Source organism: Hirundo rustica, chromosome 1 (genome assembly GCF_015227805.2).
Source record: "Hirundo rustica isolate bHirRus1 chromosome 1, bHirRus1.pri.v3, whole genome shotgun sequence".
Taxonomy (NCBI): Eukaryota; Metazoa; Chordata; class Aves; order Passeriformes; family Hirundinidae; genus Hirundo; species Hirundo rustica.
This window is the reverse complement of record NC_053450.1, coordinates 144,368,075-144,388,548: the sequence shown is the minus strand read 5'-3', so window position 1 is coordinate 144,388,548 and position 20,474 is coordinate 144,368,075.

Here is a 20,474-nt window from a genome sequence, read left to right as displayed (position 1 = left end):
ATTAATTGAAAGACGATGTGAACAACGTTTAACATTTTTCTGGCGTAATCAAGTTGTTATTTAAATACATATTTTAATGAAAAACCAGCAAGGCGAAGTCATCAGGTCTTTACAGAAGTATGAGAATAATTTAAGAAGCTTAAAATTCCAGTTCTAGTTCCTCTTTTTCTTGTATCATGTAGCTTTAACTCTGGGTCTCAGATTTCACCTGTATGAAAAAAGAATAACAATATTTACTTGCTTTTGGAAGTCAAATTCAGTCTGGTTCAAGAAATTATTTAAAGTAATTGCTGTACTATTATTATTATTATTATTATTATTATTACTATTACTATTATTATTATATTTTATTGAAAAATATTTGAATGACAAGACATAATCCAGAGTACATTTCTCATAACAAAACATCTGTTAATTGAAATAATAAGTCTCCTGAACCTGAAACCACACTTGGCTTAAAAGACAAGTTGTATATGATCCGGAGCTTCTGATATCCATAAAATATCAGTCTCAACACTTTAGATTATTAAAATATTGCAGTTATAATTGCAAAAGAAAACAACATTTTTCTTTCATCTCATCTATGCAAGTACAAACCGGGCTGATTCCTACCACGTCCTTTTAATGGAATTTAAAATTGTTCATATCTTTGAATTTCAAATTAGAAGAACCTATTTTTAAGATGGTCCAAGTATTGATGCCCAATTCTATATGTGCACATGGGCCTAGAAAGTCAGGTTTATTTTCTGTGTCTGCCTTCACAAAGCATCATGAAAAATAAGGTGTGCATTTACAGATTGGAAACAGAAGTCACAAGAGCATTCCTGTTTCAGTGCTAGTAGAAATATATAGATTAAACCCCATCTAGGTAAATAAAACAAGAGTGATTTTAGAACTAAGCTCCACTGAGCATCCATGAAGCCATCACCGGACAGTTCAGAGTGTGAAAATCTCATGTCAGCTTGGAAGACCAACACTGGGAACATCTGAGATCCCCTATCAACCAGAAGAAAAACCACCCTCCCCAGCAGCTGCTCTCTCTTTGAATGAGTCAGGAACTGCTGAGCAAGGATGTTGGGGACTGCCAGGGGATGTGTAAAATTTACATATGTGAGCCAGCCTTAGTTATTGAGAGAACGACAGATCTTTTCATTCAACTTCACTATGACTTTGCTAGTGCAGCATCAGATGATTCTCTCTATTGCCGTGGACAGAAGGCTGGAGACCTGATATTCTCTCTGAGAGCTGAGGGAAGGCAGGCTCAAGAACTTCAATCCTGTCAATTTCCCTAAATAGGACGGAGATATTGCTCTGTTTTTGGGGCAGGATATTAGCCACAAGCGGTCTCCCAAGCAACCTCCAGAGACAGCTCTTCCAGAGAGCGCTGCCCAAGACACTTCCTTTTTCCAGTGTGGTTCCCTTTCTAAAACTTCAGGGACCTGCCTCTCTCAGAGCTACTCTGTGAGGTACAGCAATTACTGTTCACTGCAGTTAAAGTGCTGAAGTCAAGGCTACAGAAGTGTGTGGTTACAGTTCATTAGAGGAGAGTGCATTTTCACTCCATTTCCTGGTGGTTGTGTTCTCACGTCTTACACTGACACCTGCCTCTGGGTGATACAGCCAGAACCCAAGTCAGCAATCCAGGAAATGTCACTTCTAAAGATTGGTTGGTGGCAAACACACAAAAGCGGATTCTCTTATGTCACTCCTTTACTTAGCTGCCCCAAATAAATAACCTTCTGATTTTTCTTCTGATTTGGTGTGGTGTCTGTAGGGATAGAGATACTCAAAGCACAGGAGCAGAGCTGTGCCATGCATGTTGCACTATTCTTGCCTGGAGAAAGATAATCCTGATAGCCTCTGCAGCTTGCTTGGCAATTACAGCAAGCCTGAAGTGGCTATATCTTATTCTGCTTTGTCCACACTAGCGTCCTACAAGTCTTAATATCTGAGGTGCCTGGGTGCTTGCTTTGCTTCTTTTTCATTTGTGCACTGCAAGAAAGAAGAAGAGAATAGGACAGTAGATTGATTTAACCCATGTTCCATTTTCAATTCCTGCACTGCTATGACATCTCAAACTTCTTTTGTCACAGCTAAGCCACATTTCCCAAAGCTGTTGTGTAATAACAGCTCGTGGCTGATTTAAAATCACCTGTATGCAATGTATTACATTAGTCTAAACTTTGTTAAATATTAAAGAGTAAAATTCATGTAGTTTTGTTACTGAAAATTTCAAGCAAGTGAGTATGGTGAAGCTAAAATGCTGAGAAAGCAGAAAGAAATCCCCAAAGTTTTCAAAGTGTACTTTAAATCTCATGAGTCAGTGTGGGGATTCTTGGATTACCTGACTACTGACCAGTAAAACAACCTTCAGTATTGCACCTCATAAGATAGCCTTGTAAAAAATAGAAGTGCTGAAAATGGATTTTCCTAATCACTACAGGCAGGGAAAAGAAAAAAGAAAAGCCATATATATTTGCATTAAAAGCCTAGGAGAAGAAAATACAAAGGTTTCTCTTTCCTCAAAAGCTCTGAAAATGTGCTAGATAAATGTGTAACTCATACCAGGACTCAGTAACACCAAGATACGCTTTAGAATATATTAGATATATTAGAATCCCATGAAGAGCAGCCCCCATGATGAGATCAGCCCCCAGAAGACAGTTCCACAGTCACAGGTGGCTGAAACAGGGGCCAGGTCTCAGCCTTCTCTTCCGCCAGCTATAGAAGGGAGCTGGGAGATAACACAGGGTTAACCCTCAGCATCCCTGCCACATCTCACTCGTAAAACATTACTCTAGTGGCACATTTGGATACCTACCCACCTCACTCTTTCCCTTCTTCCCCGGAGCTTGGCCCTGATCCCTCAGAACGGTGGGAAAATACAGAATTGTCCCTTTCCAGGGATATTCAACATAAAAAGCAAGCTTCAAAGGAGATGTGGGACTTTTACCTGACAATTCCAGCCGACGGTGTCCCAAGCTCACAGGGGCATTATGAACGCATGCCAAGCCTAGAATCCCAAACCCTCTCCCATCATGTCCCAGCACAGGTTGGTGGAGACCAGCTGGGTGTGACCCCATGCTCGGCAGGGGGGTAGGAGTGGGGATGGTGCCCTCAGGGACATTGTGATCCCAGCCAGTGCTTGTCCGCATGTTTGCCAGCTGGAATACACAGGGGCTGAGGTCATAGCTTCAGAACAGGCACTGACATGCTTTTACTGTCATGTACAATCCCCAAAGCAGTGTCAGTTGCCCCTAAAATGGATTTTACTGTTGTATATTAATCAGTAAAAGGAACCTCAGTCAAGACGTTAGCTTTGAGATTGAAATGAAAAATTGAAGAGGTGATAGTGCTGAATAAAAGATGATATTAGCCATAAGGCATTTTAAAGAGATAAGAATACAAGGCTGGGATGTCAGGCTTTAGTGTATTCTGCATCTCGGGATCTTCTACTTGTTTGGATAAAACACCTTTGCACAGCAGATGGAATCTGATGTAATCCTGTCATCTGACTGAATGTGCTTGTTTTCCTCTGCTGCCAAGAGCATGTGAATTGCCCCAGTCAGGATCTAGATGTCCTAATCTGCATAGGGGGTCAAGGTTCATTTGCTCAAGGATCCTGAGTGTTTCTTGCATGACTCACACACTTCTAAGCAGCTAAAGGTAAAGACCTTTCAAAAGACAGAGACTGCCCCTCTCCTGAGGAAAGCTGAATGGGAAAATTTCAACTGAAGGTGTCCAGGTGTTTTAAAAAATACATATACATGGAGGGGAATCGTTCAGTGCTTTTGTCATGAGGAGCACTGGACTGGCAACTGATTCTTCAGTTTGGGCTGCTCTTTAACATGAGAAACCCCTTGTCTTTAGAGGAGGAGAGGACTAGAAAGAATTAGTGTACAGCTGTTTACGTGCACTTGGGCTTAGTCAGTGTTTGCATTGCACAGTGTGGACTGACAACCAGCTCCTGCTGCTGAAGCACATTGGAGTTCTGACTTCAGTGGGTGCGGGGTCAGACTGGGAGGGACAGCAAACAACAAATCAACATTAATTGAGGTCACCTATACTTTGAGTAATTATACAGCAATGCAAATGGCGGGGCAAAACAAACATTGGAAACACAGCAGTAAAACGGCTCGAGGAAAGAGGAACTGTTCATTCAAACTAATGCTGTAACTGCTAGACACAATTTCCAAATAAGCTGTCCTTCTCGAATTTGGCAGACAAGATCTTTTGGTTTCACAGGAAGGAGCAATTCTCATCGGAGCAGCTGTAGCCCAAGCTGCAGCAGTGATGAGACAGCTTGACAAATCAGGCCCTTTTAAGGTTACTGCCATTAAATTAGTCACTTGAAAACACTAAATATCAGCTTGTAAGATGATCTTTTTGGTAGGCAAAGGCCTTTTAATTTTTATTAGAGCAATTAGTCCTTTTATAAGTCTCAAAATAAAATTAATCATTGTGGCAATACTGCATGAAATAGATCCCCTAGTTTCAGCCAGGAATGGGACTTTCAAGGAGGATTTTTTGATGTTGTTCATTTGCTTGGAGGGGGTGGTGTCTTTTTCCTCTCCATTTACAGCAAGCTTTATATGTAAGCATAGGTTTGGAGGCACAGGTCTCTGAAGGCAGTGCTGTGCTCAGGAGGGAAGCTCGCCAAAAAGGGAATTCCTTTGCTTTTCTCAATCATATCTTCTTTCATCTGAATACACATACAGCCCCAGTGCAGTCTCCCATGAAACAGTGAAATGACACATCTGTATTAAAAAAAAGAGATTTTAGAAAGGTATTATTACAGCCCAGTCCCTTCACTGTCTCTTTTTCTCCTCCAAGACTAGTTCTACTTGGATAAATAACATCTTTTTCCTTAATTTGCATTTTTAATGTCTTGTTTACCTTTTCCAAGCCATCAGGGTACAGAGCAGGTTTTAAATACTTTCTCAACATATTTTTAACCACTTCAGTATAAAAATGTTTTTATTTTGCTGTTATCTTTGCTTTTATTTTTTTTATAATTAATCTCCTCATTTATGTATTAAAACTTGCATACTCTTATTAATGCATGCAATCACTTGTACAGTAATCCTTGTGTAAGGACAAAGCATCAAAGTCACACTACCAAATAAAAATTCTCTGGTGTCTAAGGCTTTGATTTTAGTTTACTCAAGTGCAGAAGTTTAAGGTGTTATTTAACCACGACTCTTTGTTCTGTGTTTCTGCTTGACCTCAGTAAGTGGCAGTAATCCCCTTTCTCAGCCACTTCACAGCAAGCTGGCATTCAGCTCAGCCTTCAGGTGGCTGTTAACTTAACAGCCATACTTTTCCCAAAAATGGGTGGAAGAGGGGCACCTTTTCCCCAGCTCTCCAGTGAGCCTACAAAAAATACAGTGAGTGCTGCTGGGCCCAGGAATGATAAACCAGTGCAGTGAGGATCTTGAGTGTTCAGCTGGCAGAAGTCATGGCCTCTGATCTCACAAATCCTGACGTGTTCTAAGTTCTCTACAAGTGAGAAATTGAATGGGATTAATCAAATTCAAACACATAATTATGTGGATGTCCTTCCAGATGCATGATGTAATAATGTTGGCAGTATGATACAATAGAATTATCCATATGCTGCCAGGAGATCTCACTATTTGGGAGTTAAAATCCAGCAGTCAAACATTTCTATTTTAAGGATTCTTTAAGACCATATGAAACAACAAAACTAAAATAACAGTTAGAGACAAAGCATCATACTGTGAATATAGTAATGATATTTCCATTTCAATATTTAAATCATCATTTAAATATTTCAACACCTTGAAATATTTATGTGCATGTGCTCACATCATTTAATAATTTTATCACTGAAACATCAGTATGGGGTTAATTTTATTTTACTACAGAAATCTATAGCTCAGCTATCCCTCAGCTTGCTTTATGATTAGTGGAGAGAAGTAGCTCTTGGAAAGCCTTTAGTGAATATGCTGTCATAACAAAGTAGGAATTTGAGGTCTTCCCAAGCACCTCCAGTGTGGTTATCCATGTCTTGTCAAATGAGTCCTCCCTTATTGAATAGATGTCCTATTCTGTATCTCTACATTCATGAAAATAGTTGATGTCTTCTAGTCTTAGCAAATAAAATTTTAATCAGATTTTTGTTAATGATGATATATACTGCAGGGGAATATTGACTTTCACATTACTTTCCTGTTTTTCTGTCACCTTTCAGCTTGAAAGCATCCCCTTTTTAGCTGATTGTTCCAGTTTTGCCTTATAGAACTTTGAAGTCGCCCATTTTGATACAGAAACAACTTTTTTTTGTTGTTTATTTTGACATTTCAAAACAGATGTCTGAATCCTCTTTCCTCAATTTATGTCTGTGGTACTTGGACTTATTGTGGTGGTATCCTGCTGGACACAAATTCCATATTCTGGCTTGCTTCAGTACCAAAGGTGATCTCACAATCTCCGTTTACTTCAAAAATCAGAGCAGTTGATAGGTTTCAGAATGGCCTTCCTAAAGGAGTCTAAGATTTAAACTTTTTTTTTTTTTCTTTTTGTATAGTGAAGCTTTATAAATTTACTTAAAAGTCTGTCTGATGTGGTTGCCTTCAATGGCAGGGAATCTGGTAACTGAGTAATCCATCTCTGTGTGCCAGGTTCCACTTCTCTGTGCCATGTTCCTACACCCCTCAATGACAACGACATCATGGACAAGCGTGTGATGGGTTAAGGAGGTAATGGTATTTCAATGTTATCGAGAGGACTTGACAATTTCTATCACATATTCAGAACCCGTTCCAAGAATAGAGAACAAGAAAGAACAAGAACTATTAGAAAAATATGAACAAAGCTTTTTTTTTTTTTTTTTTTTTTCGTATGCTGCTCACATGACCAAAGGGAAATGCATGTCAGTATTTGCTGATCAGTAGGAAAATTACAGTTCTCTGTGCATTTCTCTGTAGCTTTGGGGAAGAGAAGGACTTTTACTCTTCTTTCTTTAAATTGTCTGCTCAACACAGGACAAGAGATTTCACCTCATTTCCTACCATTGGTTGGATTACATGGTTCAGTTACAGGGCTTTGGATTAACCATACAAATGACAATTACAATTATAACTATAAGAAATTTTAACTTATTAACAAGCTGTATTTTATAAAGAAATCCGTGACTTTGCTGCTGTAGTAGCAGAGCCATTTCCTGAACTACATGCTAGGGTCATTTGCACAATATCTTATGTGTTACAATTCTGTGCTAGTTTGGTAATTCAGTGAAAGCAGCTGTCCTCTGGTGAGAAAGCATTGATCTGTTCTGTGATGATTCCATGATCTACTCAATCAGCAGTGTAAAGTGAGAAATTGGCCCCCAGGTCCACGTCATGTCAGCTGCCTAATGCCATTGATTTACAAGCCCCTGATTCTCATTCCAATGAAGAAAGCTACTCACATCAATTTAATAGGCTCACATATTGTTGAAGAGGCAGTGCTAAATAAAAATGTTTAAAAATGTTGGAAGAAGTTATCAAGATTTGTGTGAAGGAATCATGTTTGTCTGAGTGAGGCAAAGGCAAGAGCATGTTTGATACAAAGGGGTTGAATGTCTGGAGCTACGCTGTTTGTTCTTGTTACAATGTGTTGGACGTGTTCTAGTAATCAGTGTTGTCTCATGTGTGAAAACAACATTGTGATGCAGATTGTAGCTGTCAGATGACTCTCAATTATAAAATAGTCTTTGGAGACCGAGAAATGGAACCATGCAGTAAATGACACAATTTATTAATCAAATTTATCATCTTATTCTGCTTTTCGTGAAACTGAGAAGTTGCTTGTGAATTCGCTGCAGTCATTGCTCTTAATTATAATCACATGTGAAGAAGTTGGCTTCTGGACACCAGCTGATGCTACTCGTGTTTTACTGAATCACATAAGACACATGACCCTCCTTGTGCAAGCATCAGATCAGGGCATTTGTGTTCTTGTGACTGAATGCAATTAATCTAGTAGCTCTTCTGAGTCAGTGGAGTTTCAGTGACTTTGCATCTCTCAAAAACCTCAAGTAAATTAAATCAAGAATTTGGTTTGATCGTAAGGAAATAAAATCTTTCCTCCTGGTGTTAGGGGGGGACTACGATTTCCATTATTTGTAACTGAACTCCTATTAATTCAAGGCAAGGCTCTGGAATTGAACGATTCAGTGAGATTAACTGATGTATAGTAATTAGACATGATTTTTAAAGAAATCATGTAAATCATTCAGGAAGTCAGTAAATTCTAGATACGTAATGTTTTTGCTTACCATTGGAGAAAATTTGTGATCACATGCTCAAACTTTACCAAATGCTCTATAAACTGACAATTTTGACAGTGGTGTTACTCAAGTGGGAATTCTCTACCACACTTCACATTGCAGAGTTTACAAATTTCTTCTCTTCCTGATTTTATGTAAATAAATACCTTCTGGCATAGATGAAAAGTCTTACTGACATGAAGAGATTAGTTCCCAAACTTACCTATGTCTTTATTCACTTTTACTGAACTGCTACTGAAAATATTTTTCCTTTCCACTTGTCTAGTTAACCTAATCAAACAGTTCAGTCTTCCTACTGTGGAGTGAGTCTCTTTACATGCATACTGGTTATTTTATTGGGATAAATCCATTCCCCACACACTCCAGAATAAGACCTCTTTGGGAGTCATGGGATAAGGCAGTCATTAGATGTATGGACCTAGTTAACCACAGCTCATAGGCCAATAAATCCTCAGAGTTCTGAAGACACTTTCATTTTATAATTTAGTAGAGAATCGCTTATTTTGTGAAGAGGATTTTGTCACCTCTTGGTGAATATTGTGTAGGATATTTGCCAAGATTGTCATCTAGCATCTGAAAGTAGAGGAAATGCTTTAATTTCAGCAGCATTACTCATGATCTCTGGCAGTTCAAAGGATGTGAAATTTAACCCCTCCTTATCTTAAGCTAAAAATCTTTCAGCAAATGGTAGAAAAGCTAAAAGTTCTGGTTTTAGCTCTGGGAAATGAGCATTTATGAAAAATCAAATCAAAACAAAGCAAAATTCCAACATTTTGTAAAATTCTATGGAAAAAAAATGCATCTACCTTCTCTTTTGAAGATGTGTTTATTCTGTGTAAAATTATATTTTGCAACGGATCAGGGATTCCCACTTGTGGTTTGTCCTATTTCCCTCTGTTATGATTGTTGTTTTGCTATGCCCAACACCCTGGAAAGTGAAGGTCACAAGAATTGCCTAATATCCTTGAAACCCAAACTCTTTGTTCCTACAAATTTAGGAAAGGAGAGAAAAGGATGCTAATGACTAATTATTTTAACTCCTTTTGATCTCCTGAAGTCATAGACAGTGAAAGTTCACAGTACTCCATTTAAAACAGGTTAGATAGAACATAAACCCCACCCTAAATCTAACTTGTAAAAACCTATTAAAAAGAATGCAATTTATTAATTAGTCAGACTGAGGTCTGAAACAAGAAATGTGTTTATGCACTTAAACTTAACTCTCTAAATATTCCCAGTGAATCCTAACAGAAGGGCTTAGGATCTGGGGGGCAAAACTACTTGAAGATCTGGTAGCAAAGTACTAACATTTTTGTTAATTTTAGATTTTAAAGTTCTCTGTGATCTCCCTGGTTGTTTTGTTGTTGTTGTCGTTTTTTGTTTATTTGTTTGTTTTTGTTTTGTTTTGTTTTTGTTTTTGTTTTCCCTAAAAATAAGACAGGCAAGTAATAAATCTATTGAGACAATCTTTTCAGTTCACCCCTCAACACTGAATTTTATACCACAGTCCTGGACCGTGAATTCTGGTGACTGAAGTATGTCAAAATCAATTTTTCTACCTCTTGTTAAAAAAAGACTGGCAACAGAGTACAGACATTATACCTTTACTTCTACCATTAAATCAAACCCCTTACTAGAAGGTGCAACCTAGAAAAAACATGAGTTTTTATGGAAGTAGATGAGGGAAGGAATCTATTATAAATTGCAATGTAGTTACTGAGGACTCATCAGAGACAGATTTTTCTATGTCATTTCTAAGTATGAGTCTCTCTTTTGCCTTTAAGAGGCATTTGCATTACAGAATGTTTCCACACAATGATTTAGCACTTCAATTCATTATTTATCCTTCTAAAATGAAGCTGACCTAAAATCTCCATGCTGCAGAGTGTTGCTGTAGGAATGTTAATATTAATGGTTTTTTTTTAACTCTCACACTGATGGGTTTAGGTAATAGGGTTAATAGCAAATTCTCAAAAACATTATGCTTTCTTTTATCTGTAATTTTTGGTTACAGCAGCCACTTTAAACCATGCAGCATTAGATGCTTCTACCTGAGGTTTTATTTTGGCCTGTGTGTTGTTTCAGATATGGGACCGTAGCTGAAATTTAACACCACTAGAAAGAGTAGTTCCCATCTAGAAGTGATCTGGTATCTTCAGAGAGAGAGAACAAAAGAAATGTAGACCCATTTTAAGCACTCTCTTGTCAATACATCTGAAAAGAAGCTCAATTTTCTTAATTTTGCTTATTGTTTATGAACTGGTTTCATAAAAGAAAGCTTCTGTTGAATGTTGTGCATGCTCTTAAATTCCTGTGGATATCATTAGAACTGAAGTGCAAGATTAAATTCTAGCGTATGTTTTTCTTACAGGAGCTGACAAAGTCAAATCAAAATAATGTTGCCAGCTTCTTTATGGATTAATTTTTCTGCTTGTTTAGTGAGTTGAATCAGCTCACTGAGTATTAGATTTGATTCAAAGACAGAAACTTCAGTTTCAGGTTGGTGGTAAGGGGAAAGGATTTGGACTGTCTCTTCTGATATTATCAAGCCATTCCATTACCTTAATTATGCAAGAATTTCAGAGTTTGTCCTTGGTTCACGAGTTGAGGTTTTTCTACTGTGTCCTAAGGAATGTGATTCAACTGGAGCATTTTTAAGTGCTTATTGATATCCCTAGTAATCCATGTAAATGTTTTTAAATTAATTTGTTCTGATCACTCAATAGCATTGGATTAGTATGACTACAGGGGGGAAGTAACAGAGTCACACTTGTTATTCAAGGCATAGGTTCAAAGAAATCCTGCAAGAAGTGATCTATAGACCAACAAATTCAGTTCTTATCTACATAAAAGGATTGTGTGTTACTTCTCACATGCATGTAATATAACTTCATCTTTCCATTTTCTATAATCTCAGCATTTCTTTCATGTATAATTTTTTTCCCTCTCATGGCCAGCAGTTAAAAACTGGAGACCAAGCTTAAACCTATGAATCAAGAATCAATATAAACATTTGGGCTTTAGGTTTTGACCTGTGCTTTGGGATTGCTCTGCTCCTTCCTTCTTTCCCCATCACCAGTTTTGCTCAGGGTAGAATGATGTCCCAGGACTCAGAGGCACCCATAATCTGATGAATGTGGTGCATTCATCACAGGGCAATGTGGGACTTAGGCACTTCTTTCCCTGGAATGAAGAAATGTAGGTGCTGCAAAGTCAGGAGTGAAGTGATGTAAGTGATGCCACTCTGATGGCATGAGCACACAAAGGAAGCATCATTGCTCAGTCAACTTTACTTTTAGAACCAGAAGAATGACAATTATGCAAGTAAACCCCTAAACTGAGCAATCTTATTGTTTCACACCCAGGTTCACACAGATATTAATTCTTGCTGCCCACTATCCATGTCTGTCTGTCAGAAAAAACCCAGAATTTTATGTACAGGATACAAATATGTGCAGTCTGCAGTTTTCATTCCACATGACAGGTATGCTACAATAGCCTTATGAAATATAGTATCTTCTAGTTATCATATAATATGGCTCCAGATGCATGTAAAGCAGAGAATTATACAGACATTATGAAGCATCCATATCCATGGAGTGCAAAGAAAAATGATATTCCATTTTCATGCGAGGTTTAGATTTTAAATTCTTTCTTGAGATAAAGACATTAATATTTTGATAGTAAAAGGTCATTTTTCAGTAGCACTCACAGATTGCCAGTAAAAGATAATACTTCCCTAGTGGACAAGCTTTCTTACAATATGTCTTCCACATGCTAATGAAATCCCCAGAAAGCAATGGCTGGTTCTGTAGCTTGCTAGATAAAGAAAAAAGGGGAAAAAAAGAGGACTTGGGAGAGTACTTTGTGCTGAATAATGTATCTGATTTATTTCACTCCTTTTTCTGCTTGAGGAATATCTAAAAATCCATTTAAATTTCAGATTTTTATGGATTTGTTTGTTATTTAGAAATGCTCAGTAAGCTCTTACTTAATTTTTCTATTCTTATTGAAATGCCACAACATGATCCAATGGTGGCCTAAGTAATACATCGTTGTTTTGTTCTCCTGATTGGATAACTTAGGTACTTGGTACAAGAAGCATGTATCTGGAAATCTCTTAAAAAACATATAATTGTATGAGTGTTATCACCAGTTTCAGAACTAGTTAGTGGTTGCAGCACCTTAGGGCTCTTATTTTCCCCCTGAGAAATGCCTTTGAAAGTTCCCAGGAGACACAGCTGTTTTTCATTGATATAGAGAACTTAGGACCCTGACCCTGCCGTGCTTAGGGAGCTAATTTAATGAGAAATACTAGCAGAAATAATTGGGGATTTTCTAATGATGGAATTTCACTCCTTGGAAAATTCCACTTTATTGTAATGGGAACTTCCCACAGTAACAACATATTTTTGAAGAAATTAAGGGATTGGGAAGGGTTGGGGAAGAGCAAGGCAGATTAAAAAGGCTCACTCATACCCCAAGAGCCTGGTGTTTGGCTGCTCTGTGAAAAATGGGAAAGACACCTTTCTGAGTTTCTGCCTTGCTCAGTACAAAGATTTATCTCCTGTTGGAATCTCAAATAATGACTTTTAGTTACCATGGATTGGCAGGGTGTCTTTTCTGTTGGATAAATCCTGCTTTGCATATTTAACTGCTTATTCAGCATATGATCTTCTTGAAACTCAGTAATCTGTATCCTGAAGGAATAGTGAAACATCCACACAAATTTTGATTCTGAAAATTATCTTCTTTAGTTTTTCTTATTGGAGCTGGAGATCAAAAATTGCAGCATTTTGGACAAGTCACTCTAGACGTCTCTGGACTACAGGGAAACACTCCCCCTTCCTCCTCCCCAAGTTAAAATTTGAGTGCCTATTATATAAATTAAATATATGTATTCAAAACAAACTTTTTGATTAGAGAGTTTTAAAAAAAGAATATTGAAGAACTTGAAACAGCAGCACATGCCAGGTATTGAACTATTCATCCATCATCTTCTGTGAGAGATTACTCATTGTTCAGATTCCAGAGAATATTAATTTTAAATCAATTTTGATTATGTACATCACTAAACAACCATTTGATATGAACAATCACAGACACCTACAGAGCTAAGAAGTAACTAATAAAAGTAACTGATTTGCTTTCTCTAAGGCAAATAATGATAATAATTAATAATAATAATAGTTAATAACAATAATAGTGGCAACAAAAATAACAACACCTAAAACAGTAGCTGTAGATGAAAATATTTAATTAAGTTTCAGTACTACAGTATTTTGCTTGAAGATAAAGCCAGGATGGCTGGGAGTTCATACTGAACAAAGAGGGTACTGTTATTTAGAATGTGGTGTTTTACTCATTTACAGATTTGCCATGTGGATATTTATGATGGCTATTTACAGTTATATTGAGCCACTCTAAAACTTCTAGTTTTGATTACTCAAATGCAAAAGGAGAGGGATTCTCTGAAAGGAGATTCAGATTTTTTGAAGTAGCTCTAAGCTGGGTTTCGTACTGCTCCTTCTCTTTGAAATCATGGCCTGTACAAGACAACAGCAACTCTGCTGTTGAGTTCAGCGTGTCCAGCATTTCAGCATGTCTCACATTCTTGGTGCTATTTAGTGCACTTATCAAAGGCTAAGTGGAAAAAACTTTTCATAAGGGAAAATTAGAGGCCCCTTCACAGACTCATCACTGCCTTCCTTGTACCATTTCTCTGTCCCTCTGAAACTACTCATTGCCTCAACCTTTATATCAGCTTTCCAAAATCCCAGCAGTGACCTTGAAGTGTCAGCCCCCCATATAAGTAAATCTTGTCTTTGTAATTCTGACACAGCTGATTATTTTGTTTGTTTTGTTTGCTATTCCAAAAGTGTCACTTAATTGTAGAACAAAACAAAACTCTCCTATAATCACAGTTGTGAGGATTATGTTATAGAATGGTTTGTGTTGGAAAGTACCTTTTAAAGATTACCTAGTCCAACCCCACTGCCATGGGCAAGGACATCTTTCCCAGCTGCTCTCTATGATATGTTACACTCTAAAATGATATGTTTCCCTCTGGTGCCCTATGGCACCTCTTTGTCTAGAGAACAATTGGTGCTGGAATACAATGCTATTAAGCAGAAGGATTTGGAGGTTGATTCTGTAATGTTTTACACCATGTGTATTCAGCTGTCTGTGTGATAAATGGTTGAGGAGTGCCTTTGTTCTAACTTGGTAACACGGTGGGGCCACTGTTCAGAGCCCTAAGTGACAGCAGCAGCAAGAGAGCCAAGGGTGGTTGCCTTTTGACCCACATAAACCAAGATAACATCAACAAATAAGACAATAACAACAAAGTCAGGCAATCACTGGGGTTCTTTATCTGTTCCTCTAACCTAAAACATATCTTCACATAGAAAAAAAACTGCCACCCAAAAAAAGAGCTGAAGGGCTGAAAATGTAAGGTTCCTCATGTTTTCTTGACTAAAAAACCTCATAAGACAGAATCTCACCCATCAAAAGCTACTTTCCCTTGTTATCCTCCTCCTCTCCATCACCCAGCAGAGGATCTAGAGCACTGCATTTTTGTTTCAGCAAAAAGAATGTAAATTGAAAAAGAATATTCCAGAAAGAAATCTCTACTACTTCTTTCTGTTCAGGATGATATAACTCTGCAACAGAAATTCAAATTTAATTTTAAGTTCAGGTCAAATGGAAAACATTTTAAATTCCAGGATGAAATAGGATTTTCAATTATGAATTACTTATAGTAATTAATTTTCTGAATCCTCTTTTCTTTGTATTTCCTTCTTTTAAAATTTTATAGGGTTTAATAAGAAAAATATTTCTTATGATTATGATAAAAATAATAACATGAAATAGAATTTCAATATTTCAAGATAAATTTAAACTTTTAAAAACCTTGAATATGAAATTTATGTGCAATTTTTAGAGTGTGTATTTTTTCTTTCTTCCCCGACTGTAATAACTAGCTTAATATTATTGCAACTTCACTGTTAATTCTTGGTTCCCTCCAGAGACAACCCCCTTTGAGAATTCTCACTCATCAGAGAATCCAAAACCAGAGCTAAGGAGTTTTAGTTAACAGCCTTAGGATTTAATTTTTGTTCTCAAGTCAAGAAGCTCTGAGGCATCTGTTTGAGTTTAAACAGTTAACCCTTGTGTTTCTATTGACTTCAGTGGGCATAGTGGCCATCTGAAAGGTAATATGAATAAGTGTTTTTGTTGGTTCAGGACACTGCTGCCATTCTCACTGGAGTTCAGCAGTGAATGTATGCAACAGAAAATATGTGTGGCACTTGAACCAGAGGGGCGTTTAGAACACTGCACAGACAGATCCGTATGCTGGGAAAATAATTCACAATGTTGTATTTTTGATGCCTTCCTCTTGAAGTCAGATGAGGGTTGCAGGGTGGGAAAGGTTACACAGCTGCACACAGGCACTTGCCAAGAGCTCTTATCTTCTTGTTACCTTACCACACACTGAGCTGATGGGTTTATAAAATTAAGGATTAGTTTAACAGCACCTTTGAAGAGAAGTGTTATAGATGGTGTAGAACAGTTGCTGGTAGAAAAAAAAAGCCATCTCTAGTGAAGTTTAAGACAAACAAAATGCTGAAAAAGGTCAGGAGATCTTCAGAGCCCATACGGGGAGTTACTTCTAAAGAGCACCACTGCCGTGAAGGGATCACCAGCTCCGAATACACTGTTGCAGTTCAGAAGGAGCAGACTACTTTCCAACGTGCCTGTTACCTTGAGAGAGGAGTACAATAATTAACTTACCCTGCACAAGCATGAATTAGTTTTTTCAGGTAGTTCTCACAAAATCAACAGTTCAGCTGGCACAACTCCCTGCCCACATTCCCATCACTGGAGAACATGGGTAAGAACAGGATGGCTCAGAGGAATATAGAATTCATTAAACTCTCTATCCTGGGGTTGACCAGAGGTTTGTAAAGCTTCACAAAACACCGAATATCTGTCAGTAGCAGAAAATTACAGGGGGAAAAAAAAAAATTAAACAGCTATGTTTATATGATGAGATCAGGAAGCTGACTTGGATGACATCACTTAGTTTTCAATTGAAACTGTTTCCTAGGCCAGCTGGATAAAGGAATGAGGCTGGAATTACATGCCCAGGGCAGGAGGAAGGGCAGCACTTGTATCATCTTGAGGTGCTGTGAAACTGCACTCTAAGAATGAGGGCAAGTACAGCACGTCTCTCAAAGTCACACTGCTCATCTTTGTCTAATCAGTAATGTAGAGATCCTCTGAGGCAAAGGTTGGATTTGGAGTGTATGGTGGATTGACAGTAATGAGACCATCCTCTGTGAATTTGATTAGAGTCATAGATTTGTAGAATGGGTTGGGTTGTAAGGGACATTAAAGGTCATATAGAACCATGGGCAGGGACACCTTCCACTACACCAGGTGGTTCAAAGCCCACTCTAACCTGGCTTTGAACGTCTCAAGGGATGGGGCATCCACAGCTCCTATCAGCAACCTGTGCCACTGCATCACCTCCCTCACAGGGAAGAATTTCTTCATTATATACAATCTAAATTTATTGTCTTTCCTTTTGAAGCTATTATCCCTTGTCCTAATTTCTCTTTCAACCTGTTTGTACATCTGGCTTCCCCAGAATCCTACAGCAGTTGGTTCTACAGCATAAGTGTTCCTAAACAAAATGCATTGCTTTGAATAGGAAAAAGGATGTAAATCCTTGCTCCTCTGCCCAGTCACGTAATGAAATCAGAACTGAACCCCAGACCTGGACACTGAGCTTTTCTAAAAACAAACAAACAAACAAACAATATTTTAAAGAAAACTGAAAACTTATTATGTAAATCTGTGTTTTATCCTCAGTCTCTCATTTTATCATGTAGTGCTGTAATTTAAGTTTTTAAAAATTCATCAGTTCCAGCACCTCTTCATCTCCCCTTCTCTTCCTCAGCAATAATCACTAAAGAACAGCAAGAAATAAATTATTTCAGAACTTTTCTAAATGTTGAAAGGAGTTAAGAGTATTATGCTTTAACCTACAATACAAGAAAATTGCCAAAAGGTTCTGTTCCATTCTTGGTTTAACAGACAGAAATATGAAGGCTGTGCCACTCTGCTTGCCCTTTAGCAGCAGAAGAAAATTATTACATCTTTGCACACCTGAAAAGTGTGTCCTGACCCTATATCTAATAGGCTCCCTTCCTTGTATCCACAAAAATCACATAGGAGGACTTTTATTTATAGAACAAAGAAATCTCTAACCAAATATGCTGTTCCAAGAATCAAAGTCAGTCTCATCACATATGTCAAAGATCCCCTATTATGAAAATTTTTGGATGACTGCTATGGCTAAGGAGGGAAAAGTTAATTTTTCAAGAAATTATAAGCTCAAACTTTCATTGAAAAATCTGAATTGTTGGTATATTTGCTGCAGAGATTTGACAAAAGAAGATAAAAGATCTTTCTAAGGCAAATGGAGATCATACTTATAATCTTTTTTGTAACCATGAAATATAAACATTTTAAAGTCTCTGCACTGGAATTTTATCGTCTCAGTTACTCAACTGCAGTTACTGTAAAAACAAGGATAAGCTTTGCGTTATTAATTAATGTGTTCTTTTCCAGACTAAAACAAAACTGTTTCTTTTGGCATATTGTCACTTTGGTTAATCGCAAACAAGGGAAAATCCTGAAAATGGTCTTACTGCTCTAATAGACCTGGTTTTGATTTGAGTTCAGGGCTCTCATCTCTCTGCTGGTTCTTCAACACTCTCTTCACCCTGCTCCAAGTCAAAGCTTGACACGCGTTTTTTCTGCTGTTTGGTTTTTTTTCACTGGTACAGGCAGTAAAGCTGTCACACTCTAGTGAGGGCTGGGAGGTCTCACCGTCATTGCTGGAGGACCTCAGTTAATTCACATGATGTCTGTGAAATTTTGGAATCAATTAGCCCAACACAAGAATAGGTATGTGCTACAGGCTTCATTATGGTATCGGAAATAGAATAGCAAGTAGCAAACACCATTTAATGACAGCTACCAGTGCAGAGAGTCACAGAAGGTTAAGAATATTTTAAAAAATAAATACAATATATTCACACTTGGATTGCTAAAATTAAATATCCAAAGCTTTCTATAAATTCCTTAATAAAAGACTGTTCTTAAAGTTGGCAAGCTGCTATGCCTGCCACCAACTCAAAAAGGTCTTCTGGCAGTTCAGAATTAGTCTACTGAAATCACTTTTGGTATTTGGGAGCTTTCTCCTCTTCCATCTCTTTCCAGTTGCCTTCTATTCATTTTCTTCCAGTTCTTACAAAAATTTGTCCCATTTCCTTGATCCTTTTGTTTTTGGATACTCCTTCAAGCCTCTCCAGGCATAGCCCTATGATCAGGACGTTAAAATATCTGAATTGACAAAGTGCAGCCGAAAAGATAACAGATTTCTGTGGCTAAAAAATTGAACCAGTCAAAAGTAAACATGGAAAATAATTTTTGGTTAAAATTTGAAAACAAGTTCAGCTTCCATTTAAGTTCAAAACCAATTAAACTAAAGAGAAGATAGGAAGCCGCTGTTTTCCAAACATGTCTGTGTGCCTTTATAGCCTATGACCCTTGGCCACTTTAATGAGGCTCAGGTCAGGTTTGTAATACAAAATTTTGCTGGAGCAGCTCTGTTGATGAGGAGGGTGGTAAAGTGTGATGTGTGATTGACAGAACAGTGCTGGTGAAATCGCTGGTGTAAGCACAGTCATATTGGAAAAAACTGCGCTTTTGCTGAGGTTTCCTTTTATTCTGAGGAGTGGGGGGGGAGGGAGAAGGAGAGCAGAGACATTAAATGATTCCAAGCAAAGCACATCTTTATTCATATAAAATGCTTTAGTAATAGGAAGGCTTTGCTGCTAAAATATATCAGTGATTGGAATCAGCCAGTCAGCTGTAGCTTGTCACACTGGCACCCCAAATCTTTATGCTGGTGTCAGGGTAGGATAAGTAGGTGTCATACAAAGAACCTGCATTTATAAAGGGGTCCCTGATACCCCTTTTCTAAGTGAAAGTATAGCTAATAGAAAGAAAAGGATCACACTCTTACTAAAGAGGCATCCCAGATTTTAAGGTGGAAATTTAGTGCCCCCTCATTTGGCACCCAGGGATCACAGAAGTCTGTGATCACTGAAGAATCTTTAAAAAGCCCAAAAGTAATACAAGTGGGAGAAGATCCTGATATGTTCTTGATTGATACATATAAACCTTCTTAAAGAAATTATGCAATCAGATTGTTTTCAGCTGATCACCAAGTACCCAAAGAAAAAAGTGGCTCATTTAGAACCACCAGCTCTATTGGGTAATTACTTCAGAGAGTTTTTGAAAACTGCATATTAGCTATATGACAGATCAGAGTTGTTTTGGTCTATTGAGTAATTATTTAATTAGGCCACATTTTAAAAACTGTTTATCTCCCATATAATGGTTGGAACCAACTCCTTCTGGTTTATTTTGCAATTGTTTAATGAGGCCAAAGGTATGCGTTGCAGAAAATCCTATCCAAGAATAATGCTACTCTGTGCTTCAGGAGAAATAGAATTAAAAAAAAAAAAAAAAAATCTAAGGTGTTTTAATAAGAGTTTACTGCATTCAGGAAACAAATGTATTTCATTGGTAACGTTACAAGAATTGAAGCAAGGAGGACAGAAAGGCTAGAGCATTTGGGCAGAAGGTCCAATGCAAAAGTCCAAAATAATTAAGAAGGAAAATATTAGCCAGTTTTGTTAGACCAGCTATGCAAAGGTAAAAGTGGAAAGCAGCCAAGAGTCACCTTCTTTAATCCAGCCAAGGGAAAATGAATCAGGGATACAAGATATTCTGGCAAGGTAAAAATGAATCAGAGTTCTTAATTAAGCAGAGATAAAAGATCAAAGCAGAAGTATGGTCTAAGGAAACTTTGTTTCTTTGTACAAAATCAGCCTGGATTAACAAGGAATGATGATCCAACATAATTTTTTAACTAGGGAGATCTACATAGAAGATATGACCCTGTCAACACTGAAGTCAGTGCCACAACTTCTAGTCCTTTGAATAGGAGAAAACCTGAATGTGTGCCACTTCAAAAATTGATCATATTTTTCAAGGGGCCTTCTAGCTATGGAAAATACTGTTCCAAAGTATGCTTAAA